This window comes from Triturus cristatus, chromosome 9 (assembly GCF_964204655.1).
Source record: "Triturus cristatus chromosome 9, aTriCri1.1, whole genome shotgun sequence".
In the NCBI taxonomy this organism is placed as follows: domain Eukaryota; kingdom Metazoa; phylum Chordata; class Amphibia; order Caudata; family Salamandridae; genus Triturus; species Triturus cristatus.
This window is the reverse complement of record NC_140592.1, coordinates 153963269-153979697: the sequence shown is the minus strand read 5'-3', so window position 1 is coordinate 153979697 and position 16429 is coordinate 153963269.

Genomic DNA, 16429 nt, shown 5'->3' with positions numbered 1-16429 from the left:
AGGTTCTACTCCTGCTGTGTCCTGGGGTGCCCACCTTCGGGCATCTTTTATATAAACATTACCAGGAGCTGCTGTGACAGCGGTTCCTGTCAATGCATTTTACTCTCTGATATGGGGCTGCATTTTTTTAACTGAAAGAATTCGAAAATGGGATTTACTTTTTGAAAAAAATATATAATGTTCACATCACTATGGGAGTCTTCTCTCATAATCAGGGGAGCATTTGAACGATGTTGCTGTTCCTTACTACTAGGTTTTGAGCTGGAGGTCAGATACAGTAAAAGAATGACTACATGTCCGCCCAGTCAAATTGGGCAGGTAGATATATAGCCATTTCTCCAACAGACCTTAATTCCCATAGATGTCAAAGAAGTTTGGCCACAGTGGAGACAGAGTAGTCTCCGCCAAGGCCAAACAGAAGGTCTGCCCATGTTTAGATCAGCTGGGTGAACCTTCGAATTGCGATGGAGTACACATACCCCCAATATATAAATTAGGCCCTTAGTGTTTGCATACATTTTGCAAGAGATTTAGAAACGCTCCTGCCAGACGGGAGTAAACACATATTTCCGTGCCCAAGCTAGTGCGGGCTGGGAAACTACTGTGTCCCAGGATTGGGCTCCCGGGACACAGTAAGTGCATGATCCCCCGGGAATGGGATCCTCTGGGTCTTTAAAAGCTCCGGGAGGGGGGCCCCTTCCCTTTTAATTAAAGTAAGAGCCATGGGGTCCCCAGGGTCTTTTAAGGCTTGAGGAGGGGGCCATGTCACCTCACTCCCCTCTAATTAACATATCGGCCCTGGGTAATGGGGTCCCTGGAGCCTAAGTAGGTTCCAGAAGGGAGACTGCCCGCCCTCTCTTTTAATTTATTACTTAGCCCTGAGGATGGGGTCTCTGGGGGGCCTTTAGAGACTCAGAGAGGGGGACTGAGTGGCCCCCTTCCCCTTTTTATGAATTCAGTCCTGAGAGGTGGAGTCCAAGGGCCACCATTGCCTCCTTGGGGGCAGACTATCCCTCCTGTTACCTCCAGTAAGTCCCACACAGTGGGATTGCTAAGAGGTCTTTGGAGGTCACGCCCCCCTTTCTCCACCACTCTGCAAAAGCGCCTCCTGGCACACTACGGGTTGGGGTATGAAGTCCACTTTACTCCTGAGGGACTTTGGGGGCCTAGAAGCCCTCCTGGTACCTCCTGTAAGTCCTACGCAGTGGAATTTCTGAACGCTGGTCGGAGGCCCAGCCCCCCTTCTGCACCACTCAGCAAACGCAACTACTACCTTATAGTTATAAATAAACATTTAAAAAACCTTAGAAATTTACTGACAAAAACATAGGTTTCAGGGACATTAGAGTTAGTAATTAGCATTTAAAAAACCTTAGCGATTCACTGAAAAAACCATAGGTTTCAGGAACGTTATAGTTAGAAATGATCAATTAAAAAAACATAGAAATTCACAAAAAAAACATTCCTTTCAGGGATGTTATAGTTAGTTGGACATTTCACTCGTACAAAACCAGAGAAATTCGCCCGTTATAGTTAGTTGAGCTAAGTATAACTTGCATCCCAGTAATGCACTGCTGATGACATCACATATTACATCACTCATGACATGGTCAGTGACATCACTGATGACATCTCAAATGACATCACTGATGACATCATCTATGTGATGATCTGATGCACCTCCTCACAGCCTAACATAACCTTTCATACCCCACTCTCAAATACAGACTGCCATTCTCGAAACCATAGACACACCAATACCAGTTACTACATACCCACTCACTGATTCCTAGGTCTACACACACATCTACTCCCTTATCCATACAGTCACTCATACATGCAGTCACTCATTAATACAGCCACTATCATATGCACTCATACACCCATACAGACACTCACACACCACCACTCACCCATAGAGTTACTCACATAGCTAGTCAGTCATGCAAAAAATTAATCCCACTCCCATTTACTCACCTACACAGTTATACACACACCAACTCACTTATTTATACAGATACTAACACATACTAACTCTCTTATACAATCACTGACACAAGCACACACTCATCCATACAGCCACTCTTACAATCGCTCACTCTCACATATAATCATTTATATACTCCAACACTCACATATACTGCCTTTCACAAAAGTAGTTACTCACACATCTACCACTGAGACATCCATTCACTCACCAACAAAGCCATATACACACTCACCCACACAGCCCCTCACAGATGCACTCTTGAACCCATACACCTTGTGACTCACCCACTCACAAATCCATGCAGGAGTCACACCCCCCCACCCACCCACACAGACACTCAGGCACCCATTCAGGTACTCAGACAACCAATCAAAAACCCATATAGACACTCATGTGGCTACTCACCAACCCAAGCAGCCACTTACACACCAACTGACAGACTGATACAGACATTCATACAGATAAGTCAGTCACCCATGTATTAGTAAGACACGTTTAATCACTCACATAAACAGTCAGTCATGCACCTATTAAATCATCCTTTCAGACACTCATACACCCACTCATTCTTCAATACAACTTGGCATACATATATAAGAACATATTTAATCTTTTTAGATTAAATATGATTTGGATTATGTCATCAGTGATGTCATGAGTGAGGTATTTTGAGATGTCATCAGTGATGTCATCAGTGATGTCACTGACCATGTCATGAGCGATGTAATATGTGATGTCATCAGCAGTGCATTGCGGGGGCGTGAGTTATAGTTAGCTCAACTAACTATAACAGCCAAATTTCTCTGGAGTGAAATGTCCAACTAACTATAACGTCGCTGAAACGATTTTCATTGGAGAAAACCAAAGTTTAAACCTTTGTTATAGTTAAGAAAACGGTATTTATTCTTTTCATACAAATCAAAGTTAAAGTACACAAACATTACAAATTCTGAAGTTATACCTTAAATTTATAATTTACTTACCACCTTTACATTGCTAGAACTTTTCAAAAATGATAAATTCTAAAGTTATACCTATAACTTATAATTTATACAACACCTTCAAATTATTAGAACTTGCGTACTGCCCTACACAATACATTCAACTTGGTAGCCACACTACATTACCTATAACTCGCACCTTCCCATTTTGTAGGAAGTACTGCTGTATTCTATCATTTTTTTTTATAGATATGTAGAAATGTATAAATAATTTTCCTTACCTATTACCAATTAATGAATAAAGTAGGAATAGGTAGGGAACAAATATATAACATAACTCGTACCTACATCTAAGGCTTTAACCTAGAACACAGCCAAAGTGCACTTAAAACAGCATGGCTGACTTTCACTTTCACAAAGACAGTCATTAGTCAATCACATAATGCCTTGTGATCGCTAGGAAAAGCAGTACTTTCAGGAAATACAGTGAAGTTTCACAAAACTACAGCAACAACAAATATCACTAATATGAAAATGCCTTATAACTTTATAAAAAAACTTACCCTATTTACCTGTACTACCCAAAAGGATCATCTACACACCATATTCTATATTCCTGGAAAATTTCATTCAAATCCATTCAACATTTTTATGCGACACAAAAGTCTATGGAAAATGCATTGGTGGAAAAACGCGTTTTGGGACCCTTCTTTTTTCTTTGTACCCCCTTGACCAATCAACTTATATGTACACACACATATATATTTATTACCTACTGGCCAAAAGGTAGTTATAGTTAGGACCTAGCTTCCATTGGAAAAGCACTTTTTTTGTTTGGCAATAACGTTGGCACTATTTGACAAATCCTAATAACAAAACTTTCAAAACTACGACACTCACTTCAGCTGGTGTCATGAAAGTTTCATGGTGATTTGTCAGGCCGGTGCCGAGAAAAAGGGGGGATCCCAAAACACATTTTCCCTATGTTCATTCCCATAGGCCAAACTAATGAACAGAATTGAACCAAATCTGGCAGAAAGGTAGATATTTGTCAAGGATAGTGCCATTTTGTTTTATGATGTAAATCCGTTGAGTAGTTTTAGAAATATTACCTGAAATCCAAATATATATATATAGGGACGCGAAGACTCTGCGAACCCCGCCGATCTTCTGCTGAGATCTAATTGGCTGCCAACACTTCAAACCAGGAAGTGTTGGCAGCCATCTTGAGACTCTGCTTGAACCTACTCCCACAAAAAACATTTTTTAAAAAGAGAAGGGGTCATGGTAGGAATCCCCTGACCCCCTATGCCTCTAGGGGGCATTTAAAAAAGATTTGGTTGGAGCCGTGCTGGATCTGCAACTCCTGCTGAATTTATGTTTAAAAACATGCATGTGCTCCCGCACTTCTGAAATCTTTAGCCCCTGGGTGGGCCAGGTCCTGGGGGCATTAGCACATATAAATATGTAGGGGGTGCCATTGCACCATTACCCACGCTGTGGGGACTGACACCTCCCGGGGCAAACATCTAAATAAATGCAGGGGGGCCCGCCACCTCCCTGGGACAGTATCAAAATAAATCTGTGGGTGGGCCAGATGGACCCGCCAGCTTCCCGAAGACCGCCTTCTCCCAGGGCAAATCATATTAAATGAATGCAGAGGGGCTAGTGTGGCCCCCCTGAAGCCCCAGGGAACACCACCTCCCCGGGGCAATTTATTGTATTTATGGGGGGCGCGCGGCCCCCAGCAGCCCCAACAACTGCCACCTCCCCTGGGCTGAAATAAATGAATGTAAGGGGTCCGTCACAGACCCATGGCCAAGGGGAATGCCACCTCCCCGGGGCAAAGTTTTAAGATAGAGGGGGGGCATGGGGTCCCCTTTGTGGAACCATATATTGCCGTGGAGATCATCACCCCCCAGGTTCTACTCCTGCTGTGTCCTGGGGTGCCCACCTTCGGGCATCTTTTATATAAACATTACCAGGAGCTGCTGTGACAGCGGTTCCTGTCAATGCATTTTACTCTCTGATATGGGGCTGCATTTTTTTAACTGAAAGAATTCGAAAATGGGATTTACTTTTTGAAAAAAATATATAATGTTCACATCACTATGGGAGTCTTCTCTCATAATCAGGGGAGCATTTGAACGATGTTGCTGTTCCTTACTACTAGGTTTTGAGCTGGAGGTCAGATACAGTAAAAGAATGACTACATGTCCGCCCAGTCAAATTGGGCAGGTAGATATATAGCCATTTCTCCAACTGACCTTACTTCCCATGGATGTCAAAGAAGTCTGGCCACAGTGGAGACAGAGTAGTCTCCGCCAAGGCCAAACAGAAGGTCTGCCCATGTTTAGATCAGCTGGGTGAACCTTCGAATTGCGATGGAGTACACATACCCCCAATATATAAATTAGGCCCTTAGTGTTTGCATCCATTTTGCAAGAGATTTAGAAACGCTCCTGCCAGACGGGAGTAAACACATATTTCCGTGCCCAAGCTAGTGCGGGCTGGGAAACTACTGTGTCCCAGGAGTGGGCTCCCGGGACACAGTAAGTGCATGATCCCCCGGGAATGGGATCCTCTGGGTCTTTAAAAGCTCCGGGAGGGGGGCCCCTTCCCTTTTAATTAAAGTAAGAGCCATGGGGTCCCCAGGGTCTTTTAAGGCTTGAGGAGGGGGCCCTGTCACCTCACTCCCCTCTAATTAACATATCGGCCCTGGGTAATGGGGTCCCTGGAGCCTAAGTAGGTTCCAGAAGGGAGACTGCCCGCCCTCTCTCTTAATTTATTACTTAGCCCTGAGGATGGGGTCTCTGGGGGGCCTTTAGAGACTCAGAGAGGGGGACTGTGTGGCCCCCTTCCCCTTTTTATGAATTCAGTCCTGAGAGGTGGAGTCCAAGGGCCACCATTGGCTCAGGGAGGAGGCTGCATGCCCCGCAACCCTTCATTAATGAAAGTGACCCAGGGGGATAGGTCTCTCTGGGGCCTAAAATGAGCTGGGAAGGAGGGCTCTACTCCCAACTCCTGCCGATATCTATATTAAAAAGTTGCAGCCACCATGTTTTTTTTAACCTCAATTTGTGGGAGTCCAGCGGAATTGCAGGAAAAAAACACCACATTTTTTTTCTTGCCCCTGGACGGTCCCTCTAGGCCCTCTTTGCAGGGCCTAGGGCAGCAGAGTAACCCTGACCTATCCCCTGACATTTTAACTTCAGGACAGGAGACTGGTCCTGAAAGGGCTGCTAGCAACATTTTTCTTATGTTGCTGGCAGTCAAACAGAGTGCTGACTCCAGCGGAAGTCTGGCTCCTGAGGAAAGTGAGATGGCCCAAGTTTGATGAAACAGCATCAAAGTTATGAGCAACGCTGGCTTAAATCCTTCACCATAGGCTGGCCATGTTCAACGACTAGCACGCTGCTTTCTGTTCGTCACGGCCCTTTCCCGCCAGCCTTGTTGGAGTTCATACCATTCCCCTCTGGCCTATGTTGCATAAAGATAGATGTGCTGTTAAGAGTCTTTTTAATGTTAGTGTGTGCCATTCACATAAATATAAATGCCGTAGTGAGTGATTGTGTCTACTGTCTTTGTTGCAAAAGGAGTGGGCATGAAATACACAAGGGTTTAGCTATAAACTGTGCGAGGTGCATAGGGTGCAGATTTATTAAAATTTCATGCAGCACAGAGCAGCAAGACAACTTACTGCACTGCATCAAAAGGAGAGGGCAGGAATGCGACATATTTTTTTACCAAGATATGTCGCATTCCTGCTCTCTCCCTGCACTGAGTGCTGCCTAATCCCAACTCAGCAACCCATGGCCTGGAGATTTCAAGAACAGGGGACAAGCCAACAAGCACTTGGAAAACACTCGAAGTCAAAAACAGCTAAAAGTAGCAGGCCAGCAAAGCCAGGCAGGTACCAAAGTGGCATTCCCTCCTGCAGTTTTAAAAAGCAGCAAGCCGACATAGCAGAGCAGTTAGCAGAGTGGCAGTCCCTAATGGCAGCACAGCAGTTCCTTATGGCAATGTGCCTATGTAGAGCCAGCGATGTCTGGTTACAGGTCCAACAAGTGTCTAATTTGTTAGGGGCAGAGCCACAGCACCTATACCCAAAAGTAGGGGGTGACTTCAAAAGAACTCTCTGAAGGGTACAAAGATCCCTTTCAGCCCAGTCCTGTCTACCAGGCTAACCGTGGGATGTAAATCAGTGATTTGTGTGAGGAAAGAACACAGCATATGCAGATGTAAGTGTGAGCCACCTCTCCCCTTTACTTCCCAGGAAGGCTATCAGAATGCAGATGAGCCTCACCATCCTGTGTTTGTGTCTGTCTAGAGGGAATGCACAAAATGTAGTTGTCACCCAGCCTAGACGTGTATTGGAGGCAGGCTGTCATACACAAAGAGCAGTAACTACAGAGAAATGTCCACTTTTTAAAAGTGGCATTTCTAAAACAGTAATGTTAAATCCAACTTCACCTGTGATGAGGATTTATCGTTACTATTCCAAACATATCAAATATGAAAAAACTACTCCTCTCTGATCAGGAATTACAGCTTAAAAGTATATTAAAGAATTCCTAATGCTGACCTATGAGAGGGGTAGGCCTCACAGTACTAAAAAAACTAAATATAAGTTTGTCACTACCAGAACATGCAAAACTTAAAGATATGTGTCCCACCTTTTACTGACATATCACCCTGCCCTTAGGATTGCTTAGGGCGTACCTTGAGGGTGACTTATATTTAATAAAAGGGGAGTTTAAGGTTTGGTAAGTAGTTTCAAATGCCAAGTCGAAGTGGCAGTAAACTGTACACACAGGCACTACAGTGGCAGGCCTGAGGCAGGTTTGAAAGGCGATTTATGTGGGTGGCACAATGAGCGCTGCAGGCCCACTAGTGACATTTGAAGTGAAGGCCATGGGTATATGGTATACCACTTTACAAGGAATTTACCAATACAACAAATATACCAATCAGGTGTACACTAATGTCATCGTGTTTAGGGAAGAAGCACATGTACTTTAGCACTGGTTAGCAGTGGTAAAGGGCTCACAGTCCTAAGACCAACAAAAAGAATCAGCAAAAAGGAGAGACAAGTAGCAAAATGTCTGGGAAAACACCAACCTGAGAACTAACAAGGATCCAAGGGAGAGAGAGCATTACAGGCACAGCCACAGGGAACAGCAAACGATGCTAGATCCATCACCAGTGCTGTGACTGTCTCTCCCACCACAAACGCCATGGCAGGTGGCTCTGCTGGCCCCAGTAAGTCCGGTTTATTATTTTGTTCTTACTTTTAACTATTCCCACTAGTAATGTATTATGGCCTTCTGTGTTTACTTTTTTCCAACTCCCCTGCCTTATCCCTGCATTTCCCTGTGTTAACTATATTTCCTGTTTCCGCAGCTGAATTTCTGCTCTCTGTAGTGTTATTCTGCTCCCTTTTTAGGTCTCGCCTGAGCCAGCGCGCATGCGTTGCTCTGTGAGGCATTTATAATGGCTTTTAAACACTGAACACCCGTAATTGTCCTTTGCGTGCGTCTTTCTAAGAAAGACAGCACACAATTGGTCCGAAGCGGGTGCATGTCCCGCCTTCTCTATCCCCTGACCTAGGCTGCTCGGGAGCGAGCAGCAGCGCCATCTGCTTCCAATTATCTAATTGAAAACAGATAGCGGTCAGCGCTGGTCGCGCTGGTTTTACACTAGGGACCTGTGCTACGAGAGAAGTCCTGCCTCTGCCCGTATCCTTCTGCACCCACTCTTTTCTTTTAAGGGTAAAGGCCCAGGGGTAGTGCATTCACACACATTGTGAACCTGTGTTTTGTTTTTACACTAGTGATCTTTACTAGAGGGCATTGCAACTTCTGCCTGTGTGCTGTAGTCATTTCCCAGCTGCGGTGGGATGGCAGGTTCCCTCTGCACCCCCTCTTTTCTCTTAAGGGTTAAGGCTCAGGGGTAGTGGATTCATACACATTGTGGACCTGTGTTTTGTTTTTACACTAGTGATCTTTGCTAGATAGTAAATGCACCTCGTGCCAGTGCGTTATAATCAGTTTCAAGCTCTGTTAAGGGTTTTGGCCGGGCAATATTCTATCCACACACCTTGTGGACTGTGTTTTGTTTTACACTAGTGATCTTTGGTATGAGAGAAGTCCACCTGCTCTCTGTGTGCTGTGGTTATTTCCCAGCTGCGGTGAGATGAGGGCTTCCTCTGCTGCACCCCCTCTTCTCCCAATGGTAAGGGAGTGTTGCAGTCACGCGTTGTGGCGCTATCCTTTGTTTTACACTAGTGATCTTTCTGTGCCCCGTTCATTTCTCCCCTGGAGCCCCGCCGACAGCCTGTGCAGCGCTGATCCATTGGGAGATGCCGAATACGTTCCTATCTTCTGAGGATTATGGCCCTGCGGCTCCCAGACGGAGTCGCCACGCCACTTGAGCCGCTTCGAAGGGGGGGAGGTGATGTATGCACGAGCCTGGGGGCGGTAACACAACAGCTGTGCTGGTGGCGTGCTAACATATTCATTACCAGGAGAGAGATTACAGGCTGTCACCAGGGGGGAGGGGCTCTGTGCTGGGGTTCACAGCTCGGGACCAGCAAACGGTGCAAGTGTCAGTACCGACGCCTTCACGTGCACAGGGCGTCACACCGACCACTTCACAGACTCCCGGATAAATAGGAGGAAAATGTGTATCATCGAACACGCTGCAGGAATAATTTAGAGAAAATAAGGGGTTGGCCACGCCAGGGAAGCTAAATGTAGCCAGATAAATTCTTCTTGTGAGCAAGTGTGCAGATGAATTAACTTTTATTGTTACAGTGCGAATGCCAAGTTTTGCTAGTAAAGATAAAACTACCCTGGGAAATCACTACATAATGTCTCACAGATGGCATGTTCCTCGGTTTCCCCTGCAACCAAGCGAACATAGCTACCTCAGAGAGAGGCCAAGGGAGTAATACTCCTTGTCCATCACACTTATTAGTACGCTTATAGGTAGGGTTGTAGCACAAATAACAAGTAATGCAGTGTATATATCCAAAGATCAATAAAACATTGCAGTATTGCGTGTATAAAAATATTATGGGTGATCAAGCTAAGATTGCTTTGTCCAAGATCACACAATTTGAGACAACCGGTATCAAAATGTGTTCTGACAATCTAAGATGTAGCCACTCAGTCCTAACTCAATCCTGAGACACACATACACATGAAAGCAGCAAACTGCTGTTGCCTTTCCCAGGCCCAAGGTGTTTCCTGCTGTTGATCTGCACTTCCCAGTGCTGTTTCTGCTCCCTGTTCATTGGCTGCCTCGCTTGGGTGTTGTCATTTAAAGGGAGCTCTAGGTTAGCGTTTTTTTTGGTGCCCCCTGTGGTGGAGGTGGGCAATAACAATAATACCTGGAGGGTTGTCCCGCCCGTCCCCTTGTCCGACTTGCACCAAGTGCATACGTGCGAATCCCTTGGTCCAGGGTTGAAGGTTCATCAGAGGCAGAAAATATATTTTATTAAAGAGAATGTTGGTGTCAAGCCCACGGTACTAATGACCCCCAGCCGCAGAGGTCTTCCTGCTGTACCGTGCGAGAAAAAAAGTTCTCCAATGATGCCTATTTTTCAGATTAAAACATGTAAAAATAAAAACGCGGAGTATATGCGACATCAGGAGGCTCGGAAGTTGTCATAAGAAAAATAGGCGTTTGGAAGGATAACGTGTATGTAGGAGCTTTGTACCAATCTGCAGGTGAGACTAAGTGGTATATATCCAGGGATACCTGGTGGCTCCCTGCCATATGCCAGTACAATACAATATAATATACAATACAATTAATCGCTTTCACCTGTGCGCTGTTATTCAGCTTATTTAATAAATAAAAAACAAGCCCCCTGCCACACTTAAACAGGCTGCCTCTTTCACTTTCCAACATGTAGCGCTTGGTCTTTTTGCTTTCAGCTACACTCCACATCCATTTTCTGAGATGCTAGGTTTCACTCGAAATCCACAGGTTGTCTCACACAATCCTCACGGAGGTGTCAAGTGCGATTGGTCTCTTGTAAGATCCCAAAGGCGAGACCTATTGGCTATGCCAATGCTTGTTTAGTAAGATTTCCCATTGTCCCTTTTTCACATGTCTTGTGTAGTACTGTTGAGAGAACAGATTTTTGATAATGTAAAGTGGATCGCACGCCGAAATGTTCACAAAATATGTTGGTTTGGAAGGCTTTCTTGAGCAAACAGTCAAGAAGAACAGGGAAAGAGATAGAGTGGTCATGGACCCCCAATGTTGTCATATCCTAGTCGTTTCCAGTACAGTATGGCGCAATGAGATACCAAGAATTACTATTTGTCCTTTCATTCCCTTCCACCGCTTCATTGCATTTAATTCTTATCCATTCAGGGCATTATCTCTTCATTAGGAGAAAAAGTTTTTGGGTTGACTACCTGGTTTTTAAAATGTTGTCAACCAAGCCTCCCAAAGTCACACTTCTGATAGAAGATAGCAAACCTAACTTTAGTGAGATATTAGTGTTGTACCTTGTACAAAATCATTACTAAGGTGGCTAAGCTGGTATCTAAAATGGTGGCATTATGTTTTTCTCTCTTCATGCAGTCCACCCACGCTGCTGCCAGTAACAGTCAGCCAGGTATAGAGGCAGTCCAGGTCGAGGGAAAGAGAGATGTTCCAGTGTTGGCAGGGACAAGTGGTAAGTCACTTTGATTTCTTATTGACAATACTGTATTTGTTAAGCTATCCCACCCTTCACCTCCCTGCCCACTACATCAGTGCAGTTTAATTTAGCGCTGCAGGGTAGGTGGCGAAATGTCCATCTGCTTCAGTTAACAGTGTGACATGAAGTTTGCAATGCATATAAACCGAGGACAAGGTATGTTTTCCAGCGCCCACTCAATCTCCTACTACTTCACTTCATAAATCTTTCGGCTCCAGCCTACCCAAAAATGTAAATTATTCCCATCTCGGCATGTGCCACATGTTTCTGCCAAAGTGACTTATATTTAATGGCTTACATTACGGATTAATGCTTTCAATATTTCCTATTTCCTAGAGCATGAGTGTATTGGTCAGGTAATGAGGATTTGACTAGTGTAAGGCTCTATGGGCCAACACAAGCCCCTTGAATCAAACCCTTGCACGGACTAGAAGCCAGTACAGTTCTTTAAGGTGCTGACGGATCTGGATGTGTTTCCAGACATTCTGCACTAGTTGGAGTCTCTTGAGAAGGTACATTGTGAGACCCCAGTACAGAGCTTTTTTGCATAGTCCAGCCGTGAGGTTATATTGTATGTATTACTGTCTTCTGGTATTGTGAAGGAAGTAGAAACAGGAACTTTTTTAAGGACCTACCCTATGAAATCCTTTACACTAAAATCACTTTTTGATTATGTCGGCAGTCTGGCTTCATTCCTTGCAGTCAGGGTTATTGCATTATGCGATGCATGTGGGGGAAAACCTGGCTTTGTGACTAATCACATCAAAAATTCCAATGGCTCTAGGGGACCAGCAATGTTGTGCTATAGTGCCACTAGAGTATAAACAAGCATTTGCGCTGAGCATTACAATTAAAGTTTTTTCCTTGATATAGCTACTCCTGCTACTGGAGGTAAACACACCCAGTGGGAGACAGCCATTAGGCTGCAGCCCCCAAATTAGAGGCTGTGGCTGCTGAGTATTACCCATTGGTGGCCTTGGAGGAGGAACCTGGGTCTCTAGTTTTCTGGGCTACTAGGCCTACCTGCAACCCTGCAATACCACCGCCACCAATATAGGTCCCCAGCTGCCAACCGGAACTCCAGGAGCCACCCTGCCGTCATCATCTGACCGCCTCCCCTGCCACATTGTTCGTGAGCTAGCATTTATGAGGCGGGGCCAGAGGAACCTGGCACAAGAGATGGTAAGTGTGAGGAAGGACTTGGATGCCCTCAGGGACCTAGCTACTGTCCTTGTTCTACCCTCCCTATCTACTGACCATTAATGGGGGCAGTCAACAACATACACAAAAATTGCAAGCTCTTCTTCCCGAGAACAACTTCAGTACGAAGGGGCACATTACGATTTAATGTTTGGTGTTACATAACTTTTGCAGTGTAAGTTTATGACTTGTAACTTTTCTATCAGTAACTTTGCAAGTAGTAACTTTACAAGTAGTAGATACTATTTTTTTAAAGGACTTACCACTAATTAACTACTACTCATAAAGTTACTACTCATAAAGTTACTAGTAGTTCAGCTACACTTCAAAAGTAAACTTACAGAAGAAGCGTAACTTCTTTACCTTTGTGAATCAGGAGATATTGCAGACTAGTACTACCTATACTGGGACAGCTATTGTTCTAAAACTCTGCACCCTTTCATGCCTAGGTGGGTAGTAGGGCTGGCATGGAATACTGTTTAGTTAAGAAGATCCTGTAACAGTTGGCATCGCTTTATCCACATCCGCCCTGCCAAGAGTGTGATCCATTTATGGTGTAAATTATTACACACAATAGATCACACAACCTGGGGAATGAGGATTAGGGGTTTCATGAATGGATTGGAAGGGGAAGTTAGGGAAAGGTGAGGCAAAGACAAACACAACATTCATCAAGCCGATGAGCAGCACATCATCACATCTGTTGTGGAAGGAAGGTTTCACTGACAAAATATTGCCTCCGGAAATATTGCCATACCAAAATATCATCACACAAATATTGTTTTAAAAAAAAATATCATCATGCTATCTTCATAATGTAAATGACAAAAATATCAAATGAAAAATATCGATGTCATTATTATCGTTGTACAAAATAACGTTTTTTTAAATATATAAATATTAAACATTAAATATATTAAAAAGTAACACTAATATAATACAAATAAAATATAGTTCATTAATTTTGAAAGCAATATAACTAATATACTTGTTCCAAAAATTTAAAAATACATATATTTCATATATATATATATAAATATAAAAACACATATATTAATATATATATATATATATAAATATATTCAGTTACTTATATATAATTACAAATATTCTTGCACTAATATTTTAAATTTCTATTTTAATTTAAAAATGTATTTTAAATGTAATAATTAAATAAATAATTATATATATATATATATATAGCGCAATTCTGATTGGTTGTTAGATGTCGGTAAACATTCGAATCGGTCGAAACCAGGAAGTGTCAGCCGCCATTTTGTCTCTCGCAGTCTGAGGGGGTGAAAAAAAGAGATGGAGAACGTGAAAAGGGGGCAGAGTGGACAGTTCCTGACCCCCTAGCCTTGGTCAGGGGGTCACAGAAGGACCTCCAAGGGACAAAAAAACAATCTTTTTTTTTTAAAAAAATAGCGAGGTGCGCGCACCCTGCGCGCACGGCACGAACTGCGAACCGTGGGAGCGCGGTGCGCGAAGCGCACCGTTCGCCCACAGCGCGCGCACCGCGCGCGTAGCGCACCGTGCGCGCAGGGTGCGCGCACCTCGCGATTTTTTTAAAAAAATTAAAATTCACGGTGCACGCACGGTGAAATACCTGGAAAAAAAAATTATTAATAAATACATAACTTAACATTTAAAAAAACCGTACAAATTCACTGAAAAAACCATAGGTTTCACACACGTTATAGTTACGAATTAGCATTTAAAAAACCTTGCAAATTCACTTAAAAAACCATAGGTTTCACACATGTTATAGTTAGCTGGACATTTCACTCGTAAAAAACCAATGAAATTCCCCCGTTATAGTTATTGCAGGCAACTATAACTCACGCGACCGCAATCCTCTGCTGATGACGTCAGATATTACATCACTGATGACATATGTGTCTTTATGAAAAATAAATATTTGTAATATATGTATAGCTAAAGATTAATGGAAGAAGACATGGGTAAATAAGTGTCTAAATACAGTGATGTAATATCTGACGTCATCAGCAGAGGATTGCGGTCGCGTGAGTTATAGTTGCCTGCAGTAACCATAACGGGGGAATTTCATTGGTTTTTTACGAGTGAAATGTCCAGCTAACTATAATATGTGTGAAACCTATGGTTTTTTAAGTGAATTTGCATATATATATATATATATATATATATATATATACCCGATAACATAATAAAATTAAAAACATACCAATTTAATTACAATTAAAAAAGTAAGAGGAGGAGCCTAGCGTGCAACCAAGATGGCCGCGTAGGCACAGGGCTCCCGAGGGCCTCCACAACTTCCCACGTCTATCCTGAATTTATCCTGATTCTCTCGACGGGCTTCTACAGGCGAACCTATGTGGAGGTGATACCTGTTGTCCAAATTCAAATCGGACATCGGGAACCGGAATAGCATCGACCTCAAGTTGGCGGCCTACTCCGGACCTTGCCCCGGACTCGAGTTGGCATGGTGCCCGGGCAGAAAGTGAACAACAACGGCATGCAGGACTTAGGCCGGTGCGCATCCCACACTTTCACTTTTGGTTTCGGGTCTTCTCGCTGCAGCTGACTGAGGGGCCCTGGATTGTCAGCACACATTTATAGTGGGACGATTGGGTATCCTGCCTGCTCTTGGCCGCTGGCCTGGACTACTCTTCGTGATCGCCGAGGCTCCCTGGGTTGCTTTCCGGGGATTGCTCATCGTGTGGGTGGCCGACACTCTTGGCGACCATCAGACAATGGCGGCTAGATTGGACGGAGATAAACAAAAATCCAAGACGACCAGGCGGGGAGCTCATACCCAAGCTAACAACATGGACCGCTATACCCAGTCAAAAGGATCCCCTAGCGGCCTGCATAAGTCACCGGAGAGACCCAGGGATTGCCCGGGATCATCCACGGAGTTAACATTGCAGGACGTCATGGGTGCCATCGATGAGATGAAAGCGGCGGTCGGCCAGCAATTCGACACATTGGCCCATAAATTGGACGCTGTTTTGATCGACGTTAAATTAGTCAGAGCGGACCTTTCACAAACGAATGAAAAGGTCAAATCCTTGGGTCTGACGACGTCGAGTCTGGTAACGGACGTGTCTAACTTGCAAGCTGAGGTCCGTAATCTGCGGACGTCCACTGATTTGTCTGTCCGTCGACTGGAGGATTTTGAAAGTAGGGCTCGGCGGAATAATGTGCGCATAATTGGGGTGCCGGAGAAATCGGAGGTCCCTGCGGCTGACCTCTTCGTGGAAGACCTCGTGATTAACCATCTCGCACCCAAAGGCTTGAGTAAATTCTTTGCGGTTGAGCGGGCCCATAGAGTTCCGGGTGGTAAACCTAAACCGGGCGCTCCCCCACGGCCCATCATTGCCAGAATTTTTCATTTCAGGGACAGGGATGCTATACTGCAGGCCTCGAGGGTGAGTGGGCCGACAAAGTTCGAGAACACTCATATAAGTTTCTACCCGAACTTCACACAATTGGTTCAAAAGCAGCGACAGGAGTTCATGGGTGTTAAACGGCGACTGAGAGACATGGACCTGAAATATGCGATGCTCTTTCCGGCCAGGTTGCGGGTTGAGT